Source organism: Jaculus jaculus, chromosome 1, assembly GCF_020740685.1.
Source record: "Jaculus jaculus isolate mJacJac1 chromosome 1, mJacJac1.mat.Y.cur, whole genome shotgun sequence".
NCBI lineage: Eukaryota > Metazoa > Chordata > Mammalia > Rodentia > Dipodidae > Jaculus > Jaculus jaculus.
The window spans coordinates 167819128-167835274 of record NC_059102.1 but is presented as its reverse complement, the minus strand read 5'-3'; positions in this window follow the sequence as shown (position 1 = coordinate 167835274).

Here is a 16147-nt window from a genome sequence, read left to right as displayed (position 1 = left end):
CAGAGCTAGGGTTATAGGCACCCACCTCCACACCTGTTTTTATGTGAATGCTAAGGGATCCACACTCAGGTCTTCATGCCTGCACAGCACCTTTTCCATTACACATTCTCTGAGCCGCTGTGTCTGAAATTCTACTAAAGTTTAAAATAAATCATCACTTTCTATACAGAGACCATAATGCTAAAATAATGCAGCACAGTGCACATGCTGGATGCATCTGCTGAAGTTGACCTGAGGACTTCTGCTCTTGGTCCTATGTGGAGATGGGCAGGGGTGAGAGAGGGGCGACAGAGTCCTCACACCCATCGTATCATGCCCTTCTCCAACAAGAAGGGACAGACCAGGGCTAGAAAGGGCAGTACTAAGGCTGGGCATGGTGGTGCACGCCTATAACCCCAGCACTCAGGAGGCAGAGACAGGAGGATCAAGATCACCTTCAGTTACATAGTGAGTTCAAGGCCAGCGTGGGCCACATGAGACCCTGTCTCAAAAACTCATTCAGGAAGGCTTACCAGACACCCTTGGGTCAGTTCCAGGCATCCGAGACTGCGTCTTCAGTAAGCTTACAACTGAGCAGTTCTGGGTAGTCGTTGGCTGAAGTGTCTAGAGTGGAGTTGGCTGCTGTGGGGTCCCAGGAACCCTGGGTGTCAACCTGAGGTCCGCCAGATGCCCTGGAGCAGACATGCAGCAGGAGTAGCTCAGAGCTGGGGAGGAAAAGAGAAAGTCACTAGCACGAGGGACAAAGGAGCGCGACCAGCTACCCCTCCCCACTCACGTAACACGCAGGGAAACACAGCCACCACCCCAGCTCCAGATGTCTCAGCTGGCTCTGCCCCTTCTGCCTTGGCCATAGTGCCTTTTAAAACATTAGATTTTCACTTCAGACTTCTAGAAAAATTAATAGTACAGAGAATTTCTTTGCAACCTGAGCTCAATTACCTCTAGTATTGGCATCTTAAATTAGCAAGGTAAATTTATCACAAGTAAGGAATTAATTCCATCTGGGCATGGTGGTACACACTTGTTATCTTAGCACTGGGAGACTGAAGCAGGAGGATGGAAAGTTTGAGGCTAGACTGGGCTACATAGTAAACCTAAGAGAAGGAACCAATATTTACACATTACTATAACTAAGATGTATGCATTATTCAGATTTCCTTGGTTTATCCTCTTGTACTTTTCCTGTTGTAAGATCCCATCCGGGATCCCACAGGACATCTGATCACAATGGACTCCTCAGACTCCTCTTGGTGGTGACAGTTTTTCAGATTTTTTAAAACTGTGTGTATGCGTGTGTGCGTGTCAAGATATGCACATGTATGTGTGAACATACACATGTGGAGGCCAGAGAACAACTTCAAGTGTGATCCTCAAGCTCGCCATCCACCTCTGTTTGAGACAGGGTCACTCCCTGGCCTGTAGGTTGCCCATCTAGACTAACTAGTTAGCTAGCAAAATCCAGGGATCCTGACCCTTCCTCCCAGCACTGTGTTTGTAGGCGTCCACTGCCACACCCCGCATTTGTATGGGTTCTGGGGGTTCAAACTCAGGGCTTCGTGATCGCACAGCACTTTACCCGCTGAGCCCCAGGCCCCTGTGTCTAGCTAGCTTCTGTGTGGGAGCTACACACTGATTGCAGCTCCTCATGATTGCAAGGCAAGCACTTCATCCACTAAGCACTCTCCCCAGACCTGACTTCCTTTTTGAAAATGATGATGGTTATGAGAAGCATTTGGTCAGATATTTAGTAAAATGAACTCGATTACAGTTGCATCTGATTTTAGCGTCCAGTCTCATCAACAAGATCAAGAGGTAATGTGCCACCTTCAGGCCACCATATCAATGGCATACACAATTACTATGGCTCACCACTGTTGCTGTTGACCGGGACCTCCTGCCAGAGACTTCCTTGCTCAGCGTTCCCCTCCTTTCTGCACAGAACTCTCTGGAAAGGACTCACTGTTCACAGCCAACAGTGGGGATTCCATTCCACCTCATGGGGGATTTATGGTTTTTACTTGCCCGGGCATTTATTTGCGCAGTGTGTGTGTGTGTGTGTGTGTGTGTGTGTGTGTGTGTGTTGCATGTACGTGTTCATTACATGAGTGAGGGTATGTGCTTGCTGCAGTACATGTGTGGAGGTCAGAGAACAACTTGTGCGTGCCAGTCCTCACCTTTCACCTTGTTTGAGGTAGAGTCTCTTATTCTCTGCTCTGTTCATCCGGCTAGCTTCTAGTGGATTCTCCTGTCTCCACCTCCCATTTTGCCATACTTATGTATCACCGAAGCCTGATGCAGTGTCCAGCTTTTACATGGATTCTGGGGATGTGAACCCCAGTACTCATGCTTGCTCATGAGTGCTTTAGTCACCGAACCATCTCCCCAGCCTCCAGCTGTTTATTTATGCTGGTCTGGGTCTGTGGCTATTTGGATTCTACTCGATACTATGTTATTTTGTTGCTCTAGATTTTCTAGCTTTGGCTTCTGGAAACTCTTTCTACTGGCTTCTCTGATAGTCTCACAGTCTTATGTAGATTTCTGTGAGCACTTGATTTTCAGGTCCTATAAAATGCTCCAGGCTTTCAAAAGAAAGGTGATTTGAACATGTGCCACATGTGTGAACCTTGACATTATGCTAAGAGGAATGGACCAGCTATGAAGACAAGTGCTATATGAGTTCTTAAAATAATTAACCACAGAGACAAAGTTAAGGGGCAGGTGCCAGGGGCTAAAGGTTGGGGGAGCAGCTACAGAGGGATGCGGGGAGTTATTCATTAGTGGGTATCATTTCAATTCTGCAAGACCAAACCATCTGAAGATGGGCAGTGGTGAGGGAGGCAGAAAATTATAACTATATATTCAATGCCACTAGACCATGCAGTTAAAACTAGGCATGGTGGTACACGCCTTCTATCCCAGCACTTGAGGAAACAGAGGTAGAAGTTTCACCGTGAGTTCAAGGCCAGCCTGGGCTAGAGTGAAACACTACCTTGAGAAAACTAAATTTAAAAAAACCCAAAGATATAGTCATTTGATATATACTGAGAAATGGTAGAAAAATGTTGTCTTTGCTTGCTTGAACTATACAGTTAAAAATGGTCAAGACTGTAAATTTTGACTAGGCCTAGTGGCTCATGCCTCTAATGCTAGCACTTGGAAAGCTGAGACAGGAGGATTGTCATGAATTCAAGGCTAACCTGGGTTGCAGTATGAAACTCTGTCTCTAAAAAGAGGGGGGCCAGGCATGATATGGCACACACCTTTAACTCCAGCACTCTGGAAGCAGAGGCTTGCTGTGAGTTCAAGGCCAGCCTGGGACTACAGAGTGAGTTCCAGGTCAGCCTGGACTAGAGTGAGACCCACATGAGCTTGAGGACCTGAGTTCCAATCCCCAGAACCCACATAAAAGGTGGGCATGGTAGAATGTGCCTGTAATCCCAGCACTGATGAGGAAGAGACAGGAGGATCCCTAGGGCTTGGTAGCTAGTTAGCTAAGTGAACTGGTGAGCTTTGAGTACAGTAAGAGATCCTGTTCCAAAAACAAATAAGGTGAAAAGCAATTGAGGAAGACACTCAGTGCTGATATCTGGCCTCCACATTTGTACACACGGGCACACACACGAACAAAGATGACTCTTGGGCTGGTGAGATGGCCTAGCTGATAAGGCTTTCCTGCAAAGCTAAGTACCCAGATTCAATTTCCCAGGACTCACATTAGTCAGATGCACAAGGGGGCACATGCGTCTGGAGTTCATTTGCAGTGGCTAGACGCCCTGGCGCACCCATTCTCTCTCTCTCTCTCTCTCTCTCTCTCTCTGTCTCTCTCAAATAAGTAAATTAAAATAAAATAAATGTTTTATGCTACATGCATTTTGCTAAACAAAACAATTTTTAAAAAGATACTCAGCTTATCTGGTCTTCTCCCTGGTATAGTGTGAAAATTAGCCACTGCTCTGAGAAGCCCTCCTTCCTCATGCTGGAGAACAGAAAACAAACTCTGAAGTCTCACCACTTGAGAGGTTAAGGTAGAAGGATCACCCTAAGTTCAAGGCCAGCCTGAGGTGACAGAGGTCACCCTGGGCTAGAGTGGGACCCTACCTCAAAAAAAAAAAAAAAGCTGAGTGTGATAGCTACTGGTGTGAGGTTGGCTCTAAGCCATGCTAACTGACAGAAAAAGGTGTATGTGTGTGTTAACCTAGGCAAACATAGAAACCCACGTGTCTTCTCCAGACATACTTCTTCTGCATGTCTCCATCCAGTGTCTGTTAAGGTCAGCCTGAACGTGCAGTGACGCCTCCCATGGATCCACACATGTGAGTCACCCCAGCCTTCTGTTCTGCTCCATCTCTAACCCGCCTTACCAGCAGTGGACGCCTGACTTGCACCACTGGCCATCCATTCACCACACTGTTCCAGCCTATGTATCACCTTATGGCTTATGGCTTATATTTTTATTTATTCCTCATCAAGATTCTTTCTGGGTTGATGCACACCTATAATCCCAGCACTCGAGAGGCTGACACAGGAGGATTATGGGTTAGACACCAGCTGGACTACATCATGAGATTCTGTCTCATTGGAAAAAAAAAACAGAATTATAAATTCTTTAGGCTCAAAGCCCGAGTATGCTTATTTTTTTATTTTTTTCTACCCTCATTATCTAACAGCATGTCTTTTACAAAACAACATAATATTTGGATGCTTTTCGCTGGCTATCTCAGGATGTGTGAGATGGGATGCTGACCCCCCCCCCCACCCCGCATCTGTTCCCAGGGCCACAGAGCCTGCTTGGAAGAGTTTCCCCTCACAGCAGAGATCCACACAGATGGAGGAGCAGACAGAACAGCAGCTCTGTGGCGGGGCATTAGCCTCCCCTAAACACCCCCTTTGCTCTGGTCTGGGTCAGCTGTGGATGAGCGTTGCAGTCCCATTGTCTCCCACCTTTTTAGCTACTCTTGCTATCTGATGCTTATAAGCATTGCTCATTGAGACACAAAGTGTCTAATCCCTGTGCGAAGAGGACGCTTCACCCACATAACACGGCCAAGGCCAAGCAAAAGTCACTCGCTCTGAGGACCCCTCCCATGGTATCTTTCCCATCACAGGGAAGGCATGGACTCCAAGGCCTAGCCCGGCCTCTGAGTGGGGTCCACCAGCCCCCAGAGCACCCATGTATCCTCCAGGGTTTCAATCTACCGCTGTGCTCAAGCTCAGAAGTTCTTGGGCTAATTGCCTCTTTGTTCAAGAAGTCGGTTTGTTTCTCCCTTTGACGTGTGTTTCTATAAATAGGTTATGCTTCAGCATGAACATCTGTGTCCCACAAAGGTTTTTAAAAAGTTCTAAGTGGATGTCACTGTCAGACCTCATTCTTGCCTTAATTTAAAACAAAGAAGGGGCTTAGCCTTGCCCTGCCCCCATCACCACCCTGCCCCCTCCAAGGAGATGTCCAGTTTTCAGAAAGTCTCTGACATCTCTCTTGTGTGTCCACCAGGTAATGAGGCCCAAGCTGCAGGAGACATGAGTGACACAAAGGTCTAAACACAAAGGGCCCCAGTACATCACCTTTTAATTAAACAAAATGAAAAGATGAAACTTATAATTAGGAGTGAGGCTTCAGGGAGTGCTGTGGGAATCCCAAGATACTACGCCAAAAGCAAAAAGAAATTCTTTTGTTTTTCACTCTAGACCAGGCTGACCTGGAATTCACTATGGAGTCGCAGGGTGGCCTCGAACTCACGGCAATCCTCCTACCTCTGCCTCCCGAGTGCTAGGATTAAAGGCGTGCGCCACCACGCCTGGCTCTCTCTCTCTCTTTTTAAGGGGAAATGAGAGCATCACTATGTATCCCAGCCAGCCTTGCCTCTAACTCACAGTCCCCCTGACTCAGCCTCTCAGCTGCTGGGATGATGGGCTTGTACCAAGCTAGGCTGAGAAATGATGTTTGTGCTATTCACATAGAATGAAAATAACTTCTTTCCGCCTGCATTTAGCACTGTTTTCACTCAGTTTGCAACGTTCATTCTGCTCGCGATGGAGGCCTCTCCTCTCCCATCACTGGAGGAGCTCCATTATCTCATCCAATCCTCACAAGCCCAGGCAGCAGCCATGGCTCTCAGCCCTTGGGGACAACTGGAGGGTAAAAGAACGGGAACTCAACAGAGCCCGAGATCAGCTCCTCACACCCTGGGCACCCAGGGCGGGGCTAGACAAGACAAGACCATGCCCTCCGCCACATGCATTCAAGGACATCTGATTTTCCTCTAAGAGGAAAGCGCCCACGCGAAAACCCGAAAGTAGCCTTGCTGTCGTGCGACAAGTTTATCGGTGTCGTCATCTCAGCAGCCGCCCCCTCCCCAGGGTGTGGATCTGTGGGGTGCCACTCGCCCCCAGTCTGGGAGGCTTCCTTAGAGAGGGTGGGAGCTGCGAAGGGGACTCTTGGCAATGCCGACAGGGCAAGGGGAGATGCTAACTGCCACCCTTGGCGCGCGACCCAGCCTCCCTTCCAGCAGCAAATGGGGAACAAAGCGCAGCAGGACCTAAGTCCTTCAGCCTCACCTTCCCTACTCGGCGTCAGAAACCGTAGCCCGGCCAGGGAAGGAGCCACTCCCGGGGGGACATGGCGACTGCTCCCTGCTCCCCGCATGCATGACCCTCTCTCTGCAAGAGGGGCCGGCGACACGGTTCATCTGCACCGGCCAGGGCCGGTGAGCCACACCGGCGCCGAGAACACCAGACAGGCCAGCGCCAGCGCTGAGGCAGCTCCGCAGTACAGGCGTCTGAACCTCTTAAGACCTCAAACTGGCAGCCTGGAGGCCAAATTTGAGCTGCAGGCTCGCTTTTACTTTTCAGTGCTGGGGATGAGCCCAGGCCCTCGTGCATGCTAGGTGAGCACTCTGTCACTGAGCTGTACCAGTAGCCCTTCAGTGTTTTTCATTTCATTTCATGAGTTTTTGGAGACAGAGTCTCACTGAGTTTTCCAGGCTGACCATGGAGTGGAGGAAGGACGGGCATGTCGCTCTGATTCATAGCCTTGCATGGGGGTGGAGATGATATGGGCGTAGTGCCCTTCTTGCCTGCTCTGTGCCAGGCCTTCTCTGGGGCTTCCCCAGGTGGAGGAAGTTTGTAGCCTTGGGATGGGCCATGATGGGCCTCTAGGAAAACTGGTGGGTGTAACTGGACAGATGGGTTTGCACAAGCCTTTGTTGACCACAAAAATCGAAATCAACTGATTCTGTACAAAACAAGGTCCTTCACTTGAAATGTTCACAGGCAATCTTGCTGGTGACTGAGGGGCCATTAGCAGGAAAGACGGTGCTGCCCACTGAGTTTTGTTTTTTTTCTTTTTTCAAGGTAGGGTCTCACTCTAGCCCAGGCTCACCTGGAATTCACTATGTAACCTCAGGGTGGCCTCCAGCTCACAGCGATCCTCCTACCTCTGCCTGCCAAGTGCTGGGATTAAAGGTGTGCGCCATCACGCCCAGCACAAGGGAGTTATTTTTTAAAATGGCCACTCCTGGGAGGTATCAGTCACTTATTTATGCCTGAGTGTGAATTGCTTTCTCAGACTTCTGGGTTTATTTTATTTTATTTTATTTATTTACTTAAGAGAGAAAGAAAGAAGTAGGTAGAGCAGGTATGCCAAGGCCTCTGGCCACTGCAAACGAACTCTAGATGCATGTGTTACCTTGTGCATCTGGCTTTATGTGGGTCCTGGGGAAATCAAACCTGAATCCTCTGGCTTTGCTGGCAAGTGCCCTAACTGCTAAGCCATCTCTCTAGCCCTTTCTCAGGTGTCTTAATATTTATTTATTTATTTATTCATTTATTTATTTATGAGGAGAGAGAGAGAGAGAGAGAGAGAGAGATAAAGTATGGGTGTACCAGAACAAGTTCCAGACTCAAGAGCCACTTTGTGCATCTGGCTTTATGTGGGTACTGGGGAATTGAATCTGGGATGTCAGGCTTTGTCAGCAAGCTCCTCTAACTGCCGATCAGCTTTCCAGGCCCAGACTTGTTAAATGTTTGCACCTGGACAGAACACAGAGATCACTTGGTCCAAACAGTAACTTTTTTTTTTCCAGATTGGTTGATCAGTAGCAGAGCCACGTGAGTTTTTTTAAATAGCCATACAGTAAATATTTCAGAATTGGCTGGCCACACAGGTGCTGGGTCAGCTATCCAGTTCTGTTGCTGTGCCACAGAAAACAGTTACTGGCAATCCATAAAATAGTAAGTATGGGGCTGGACAGATGGCTCAGTGGCTAAGGCATGTGCCTGCAGCTCTGAAACACACAGGTTTGATTCCCCATACTCATGTAAAGCCAGGTATATAAAGAGACACATGCATCTGGAGTTTGTCTGCAGCAGCTAGAGGCCCTGGAGTATAGTCTCTCTCTTTCTCTCTTCCTCTCTCTCTCTCTCTCTCTCTCTCTCTGTCTCTGTCTGTCTCTGTGTGTGTGTCTGCTTGCAAATTAATAAATAAAAACTTTTAAAATAGTAAGTGCAGCTGTGCTTCAATCAAATCTTCCTACAGGTCCTAGAAATGAATTATACCACTTGCAAATGTCATGAAATAGCCTCTCTTTTCCTCTTCTCGGCCTTATAAAAAGGCAGAGTTGGGCTAGACAGACGGTCCAGCGGGCAATAAAAGCACTTGTCTCATAAGCCTGAGGACTGGAGTGGGAACCCCAGCACCCACACAAGAAGCTGGGTGTGTTCGCTCTTGCTCAAGCCCTGGGGTGGTTGGGGCACACAGACAGGAGGATCACCGGGGCTCGTGGGTCAGCCAGTCTATCTGAGAAAACAGCAGCTCCAGACTCCATGAGACCGGTCTCAAGAAAGCAGCAGAAGAGCGCAGAGCAGGATGCCCTGTGGCCTTTGCTGGCCTCTGGGCCTGTGCACCGTACCGCATCCACTCCACATGCACACCACCATACGTGCCAAACAAAAAACTAAAAATAAAAGACGGAAGGCAGAAGCTGCTTTTAGCTCATGGCACAGCCGAAGTACTTGCTGCCCTGGTCTAATGGAATGGTCTCCAGAAAGCCTCGCACATGTTGAAGCTATTTTCTAAAATGTTCATCAAAGGTTTGATGAAGCAGGATGTGATTCATATCTTGCTTCCAATGTCATATTTTCAATACTGACATTTAACAAGAAAGTTGACGTCATCCTTTTAAATAAACTTAGTGGAATAGAACTTTGATGCCCGCTGTGGGCCCTGAGAATATTACCTCATTCCTTTGTCTCCTTGAACTCTCATTCCATTCTTTTCAAATAATTTTTTTCCCACTTTCTTCTTAGGTTTTTGAGACAAGGTCTTGCTATGAAGAACAAGCTGGCCTTGCTTGCCATAACCTTCGTCGTGCTGGGAACACGTGCATCATCCCATGTCCATGTCTGGCACACGTAACCTCATCCTGTATATTTTCATGCTTTTGAGTTTTATAATCATCATCCTGTGTTTTTTTTGAAACAAGAATGTATATAAATTAAGATGCTAACACTTTTTATGATTTCTGGTAAGCATAAGGCTCTAATAAAATTTCCTCTTATTTTGTCATGGCAATTAATTTTAATACAAAGACAAAATATGTGCATGCTACCTGTTTGATATTGTTAAGCAATAAAAAGATGAGTCTTCTATGTATTGTGAAGTGCTTTTGTGAAGTGTCTAAGGTCTTTCTCCCTCAGTAAGTCAACATAGCCATGGATGGGTGATAGTTATTGCTGCAGTAAAGCATGAAGCAGCAGCCTGGGTGTCATTTTTATAGATGTGAGCCCTGAGTACATGAACTCAAAATTTTAGAGTGATGCCAAATATTTCAACTCATCCAAGTTAGATGCCAAAAAATCATGAAGTAATCTATATTCAGATCACCATATCATCATAAACACCATCACAATCATTATTGTTACCATCACCACCATCACCACCATCATCATCTTCGGGGTTGTGGGAATAGAACCCATGGCCTCGTGTATGGTAGGCATTTATTCTACCACCAAGCTACATCCCCAGGCCCATCATTAAGATTTTTAAGTTATTTTAAAAACTCGGGATAGATCTGGAAAAGATTATACTAAATGTGGTAACCTAGGCTCAGAAAGTCAAATGCAGCATGTTCTCTCTCACATATGGATCCTATTCAAATGTTTAGATTTGTTTGTGAGTTGGAGTAAAAGTCAGCAGTAGAGGCCAGGAAGCTAGAAAGGGACCGTGAGGAAGAGAGGAGAGGACTTAAGGTGAAGGATTAATAGCTATATAATAAATGGAGGGCTGTAGAAATGGCTTAGCAGTTTTAGATGTTTGCTTGTAAAGCCAAAGGACCCAGGTTTGATTCCCTAGTACCCACATAAGTCAGATGCACAAGGTGGTGCATGTGTCTGGAGTTCATTTGCAGCAGCTAGAGGCCCTGGTGTGCCCATTCTCTCTCTATCAGCCTCTTTCTCCCTCAAATAAATAAATTAATAAATTAATAATTTTTTAAGTTAAAAAAAGAAATAAGCCAGGCATGGTGGCACATGCCTTTAATCCCAGCACCGGAGAGGCAGAGGTAGAAGGATCGCCATGAGTTCAAGGCCACCCTGAGACTACATAGTGAATTCCAGGTCAGCCTGGACTAGTGTGAGACCCTCCCTTGGAAAACCAAAAAAAAAAGAAAAAAAAGAAAGAAAGAAAGAAAGAAAGAAATAGGGCAGAATATTGGGGGCTAGAGGAGGGGGTGGAGGAAAGTGGTGGTGGAAGGAGGGTTAGTCAAAATTTAAGATGTTATAAATAAGCCATGTAAGAACCTACTTCTTCACTGGCTAATAATGTATGTTAAAAAAAGAGAGAAAGTTTGGACAGAAGTACCCTAGGGGGGCCGGTAATGTTATGCCTTGGAACCATAGATTTTTAGAAAAATTTCAGTGCCAGGGGTGAGATACCGTCCAGTGAGTTGTTGGCCATGGAGGCTCCTGATACTCCCAAAACATAACAGAATGTTGGCAAGGTTCTTTGCTGCCAATAAGAACTAGATGGTAGGACCCCATTGCTGAAGACTCCACATGCCTGGGCTGTAGGTCACTGAGGAATCAAGTGGGAGATGAGCTGGAAGTTTCCTCCCTGCTGACTAGCTGTCAGGATGCTAGAAAGAGCTGTGCAGCCTGTTGGGGGAGAAAAGTGTTAACCAGCAGTGGACCCTGACAGTTTTACAGCTGGCCAGCCAGGTCAAATATACCAACTGGTACGAGGGTGGCATCTGTTATAGGGGAAACCAACTGTTCTCTGATTGGACTGAAGCCCGCTCCATATGAGACAATTCCTTCCTGGTACTGAAAACCTAATGAAAAGCCCATGGCTTGGGTGAGACTACTGTTGCCTGGATAAATGGTTATGTCTAGCAAACTGCCCTCTAAACACTTACATTTATGCCCATATATTAGTGCTACTTTCACTTTTGGCTAGAGAAGCTTCTCTTTCCACATGGTAGTGCCCACTGGATTGACTAAAAATTCACCAGTGCTGAGAAGTGACAGTGGAGTGTTCAACCCTAAGTGAGACATCTCTATCACGCCCTCCAAGGCTCAGGGACCATCACAGAAGAGGTGGCGGAAAGAATGTAAAAGCCAAAGGAAGGGGAGGAGTGCTTACAATACTGTCTTCCAGACACAAAGTGGCCTTGATATTTGTGACCTCATAGCGGCTGACACTACCTACACAACACCTGCATAATAGAGGGCAAATGATGGCATCAAAATCAAAGAGACTACTTGTAAGAAGGAAAGATTGGGAGGGAGAAAGTGGAGGGTGGTGGGAGGGGTTGGGAGGGAATTTTGAACATGGTGTATTATTTATATTTATGGAAGTTGTCAATAAAAAATTTAAAAATTGTAAACCACCTGACTTGTACAACATGGCTCTCATCTCAGAATTTTCTTTTCTTTTTATTTATTTGTTTATTTGCAGGCAGAGAGAAACTCTCATCTCAGAATCCTCACTCTTTGGCACATAAGCAGATCAAGTTGTCTCTGTTCTGGCCACAGTTGCTCCACACAGTTGGATCTGGGATACATCAGCCCTCCATCTTTCTAGTATAAGGGAAGAGGAGCAACAATGACAGGCAGATGTGACAGACAACGTGACAAGCAGTGTGAACTGAATGGAACATGAAAAGGTCCAGAAGGAAGTGGAGGATCTGGAAACAGGTTCCTCCTAGGGCTGGCTCTGCCCTTTCCTCATCTGAAGACACCTGCCTGGTATAGAGGGAGAGACAGCCTGAAAATGTATGTTGAGATTGCAAGAGGGGCGTGCTGGGAGTGTAGCTAAGGGTAGAGAGCTTCATAGCATGTGCAAGACCTTGAGTTCCTTTTCCTTACAGCATTAATGTTAAGAGCTTACTATTGCACATCCTTTTCCTGCTCATTGAGATGCAGATCTGTGTCTGCTGAAATCCAGAAGGTTCTTTCTCCAGGAACTGAGAGCCATCCTCAAGCAGGCAGGCAGGCAGGAAGGAAGGAAAGGAGGAAGGAAAGGAGGGAGGGAAGAAGGGAGGGAGGGAGGATGGAAGGAAGGCTGCAGTGTCACTGTGTTTCTCAGGGAGGGCAGGAGTCCAGCTGACACCTGTAAGTTGATGACACTCATTGCCTATGTGCATCAGTGCTAACCTTCGCTTAGTTGGCTCAAATTTTGTAACTGTCCACCTGGCTCTGCTTGAGACAATGCTAGACCCCCGTCCCTGATGGTCCCTTTGGGTCCCTGGTCTAGTTGTTGCTAGGATGGATCACAGAGGCCACCAAGATGATATCCTGCTGCCCAGCCAGCCCTACACCAAACATATCCACAGGAGCCCCTTCATCTACACGGATTCACTGGGGCCCCGGGTCAAGAGCCCAGCAGGACAGAGGCAGTGGTTCTAAGCAGGGACAGGGCTTCCTGTTCCGGGGGAAGAGAAAGAGCCTCACAGTCTGTGCCTGGAATAAACCTCAGTGAAGCTTAGCATCACTTAATGCATGGTTCCGCCTTATAGCAAGAGCAGTGGGGCCAAGACAATGTGACTTTTCTGAGGTCACAGAGCAGTCAGAAAACATCATTCTTTCCCATCTCAGACCACCTTGTGTGGCCTGTCATGTGACTGACATGTGCAGAGCGTTTGCTGACTGACATGGTGATCTCAAGTCCTCAGTTTACCTCAGAGCCTGTAATCCACCAGCAGCAGTGACGGCAGGAGGCTTCAGAGCCTATCACAGTCACCGAAAGTTAGCTGTACACAATGAAAATACAGCTCGAGACTTCCTTTGGAAATGCAGCAGTCTGGACATAAAGCTGCTTCATGGCGGATTCTGGAAGCTCTAGGTTTGGAATTCTCCCCAGGGTCTGCGGGCAGGGTAAGGGGAAGGACATATGATAGTAGTGTTACTAGGCATGGGCTTGGGCTCCTGGACTGCTAAGGAGCCCAGGTTGCACCCCTGTGGACTTCCTCGCAGGCCTCTGGAGTAACCAGGGACAACTTAGGGGCAAGGAGTCCAGTCACTGGCCTCTAAGCAGGGGTTGTTGGCAACTGTCTCTGAGCTAAAACAAACAAACAGACAAAAAAAAAAAAAAAAGAATAATGAATCATCACAGAGCCCAAACCGTGCCATTTGCTCAAGAGAAAAAGAAGGCAGAAAGGCGGGAAGATGAGAAGATGAGAAGGTCACGGCCAACCCCCACCAGCAGCAAAGCAGAGACAGACCAACTGTTCCCAGGCAGCCAGACTTTGGGGAGGGGGCCTAGAAATTTCTGTTGCACAAAACACCATGCTGGGGGAGGGGCTAAGCATTGAAAATGGTGCAAAACAGAAAACATCTTAAAGTGGGAACATGAGATGGATTGATTGGGGTGGCATATACACCCACCATGAATGCTCTGCTGAGCCACACTCACTGTCGTGAAGAGGGGACCAGCATATTCACTGAACTAAAACATGACACTAGACACAGCATACATGGGGTGACCCCATTAATATCTATCCAGCATGTCCTCTTTCTTCCTTCCTTTCTTTCCTTCTTTCTGTCGCTCTCTCTCTCTCCCTCTTACACACACACACACACACACACACACACACACACACACACACACAAAATCAGCAGAGTGCCAAGTCCAGTTTCATGGGTACAGGCTAAATTTCATGCTCCACAGTTGCCACCTTAATCATATGGTTGGCTCTTCATGGAGGAAGCTTGCTTACTTTTTTACCAGGTGTTCCACAACAGAGGAATGAATAAGGAAAATGTGGTATATACACATAATGGAACTTTTTTCAGCCATAAAGAAAAAAATTATGTTGCTTGTAGGAAAATTGAATGCAACTGAAGATCACCATATGAAGCAAATTAAGCTAATTTCAGAAAGAAAAATACTGTATGTTTTTTTCTCAATAGTGGTTTCTAGATTCTATATAAATACATAAAATCATAATACACATGTACGGATGACATGGAAGTGGAAATAAAGCTGTCTACAGGGACAAGGGGGTCTAATGGGAGGGACGAGGAAAGGGAAGGGGAGAAATGAGGAAAATATGGAACATGCAACATATGTATATATGACATCTGACACAAATAAAAATCAAAAATAAAATCTTAAAAATCAACTTTGCTGAGATGTAACTCACATTCAATAATTAGTGTCTGTTTTAAGTGGACCCTTGGGTGAACTTTGACAAATGCAAACAGAGCTTCCCATGTTGCTGCCACAATCAAGATAGAGGCTGTCTTCACCCCCATGACTTTCCTAATGACCCTGCCCTCGTGCCCCGCCCCAGACCCAGGCGACCATGACCTGCTCTAACACTTCAGCTGAGCCTCATCAGCTCCAGAATTTAATAAAGGTGGACTCGCACACTATGCTTCCTCAGTTCTGCTGTCTACCACGTTGCTTGCCACTGGTGGCTTTTGTTTGTAGTGCATTATGGAGATTGAGATCACATAAGGAGACACACACATATCCAATTTGGGACTATTAAGAAAAGCACTTCTAGAAACCAAAAAAAAAGAAAAGAAAAGAAAAGAAAAGCACTTCTGAGAACATACATGTTCAAGCATGCAGAGATACACACCTTCATTTCCCTGGGAAAAATCCATAGGTAGGATTGTAGTACTACATGGTAGGTGTGTACTTATAATAAATAGTCAAACCAGTTTCCAATGTGGCTAGGCCATAGTTATATACATAACAACTATTAGGTTAAAATTTTTTTTTAATTTTTTTTTGTTGTTATTCATTTTTATTTATTTGAGAATGACAGAGCCAGAAAGAGGCAGATAGATAGATAGAGAGAGAGAATGGGCATGCCAGGGCCTCCAGCCACTGCAAACGAACTCCAGATGTGTGCACCCCCTTGTGCATCTGGCTAATGTGAGTCCTGGGGAATCGAGCCTCGAACCGGGGTCCTTAGGCTTCACAGGCAAGCACTTAACCACTAAGCCATCTCTTCAGCCCTAAAAAAAATTTTTAATGAATTGTCAAGGGTTTTTTTGTTTGTTTTGTTTTTTGTACTTTTATTTTTTTATTAACAACTTCCATGATTACAAATAATATCCCATGGTAATGCCCTCCCCACCCCCACTTTCCCCTTTGAAACTCCATGATCTATCATATCCCCTCCCCCTCTCAATCAGTCTCTTTTATTTTGATGTCATGATCTTTTCCTTCTATTATGATGGGCTTGTGTAGGTAGTATCAGACACTATGAGGCCATGGATATCCAGGCCACTTTGTGTCTGGAAGAACATGTTGTAAGGACTCCTACCCTTCCTTTGGCTCTTAACATTATTTCCTTTACTTCTTCCGCAATTGACCCTGTAAGCTCAAAATTTTTTTTCCAACTTTCACTGCAGGAAATACATTACAGAGTAGATAAAAAGTCTAGACACAAGTGGTAAATCCTGCCCACTTAGTGTATTCCCCCCCCGACACACACCCAGTGAACACTTGAAGCCATTGCTTATAATTTAGAGCTATTTCTCATGAAAGTATCTACAGGTTGAAGGAGAACCCATTTAGCATTGTAGCTGGATGTGTAACTCACATGATATTTCAAATTAAAATGAGTTTATCCTCTGTTTCCTGAACTGTGGATCACCTGGACAATGAAAAAGTGACCAGTAGGGTTACTTCAACATT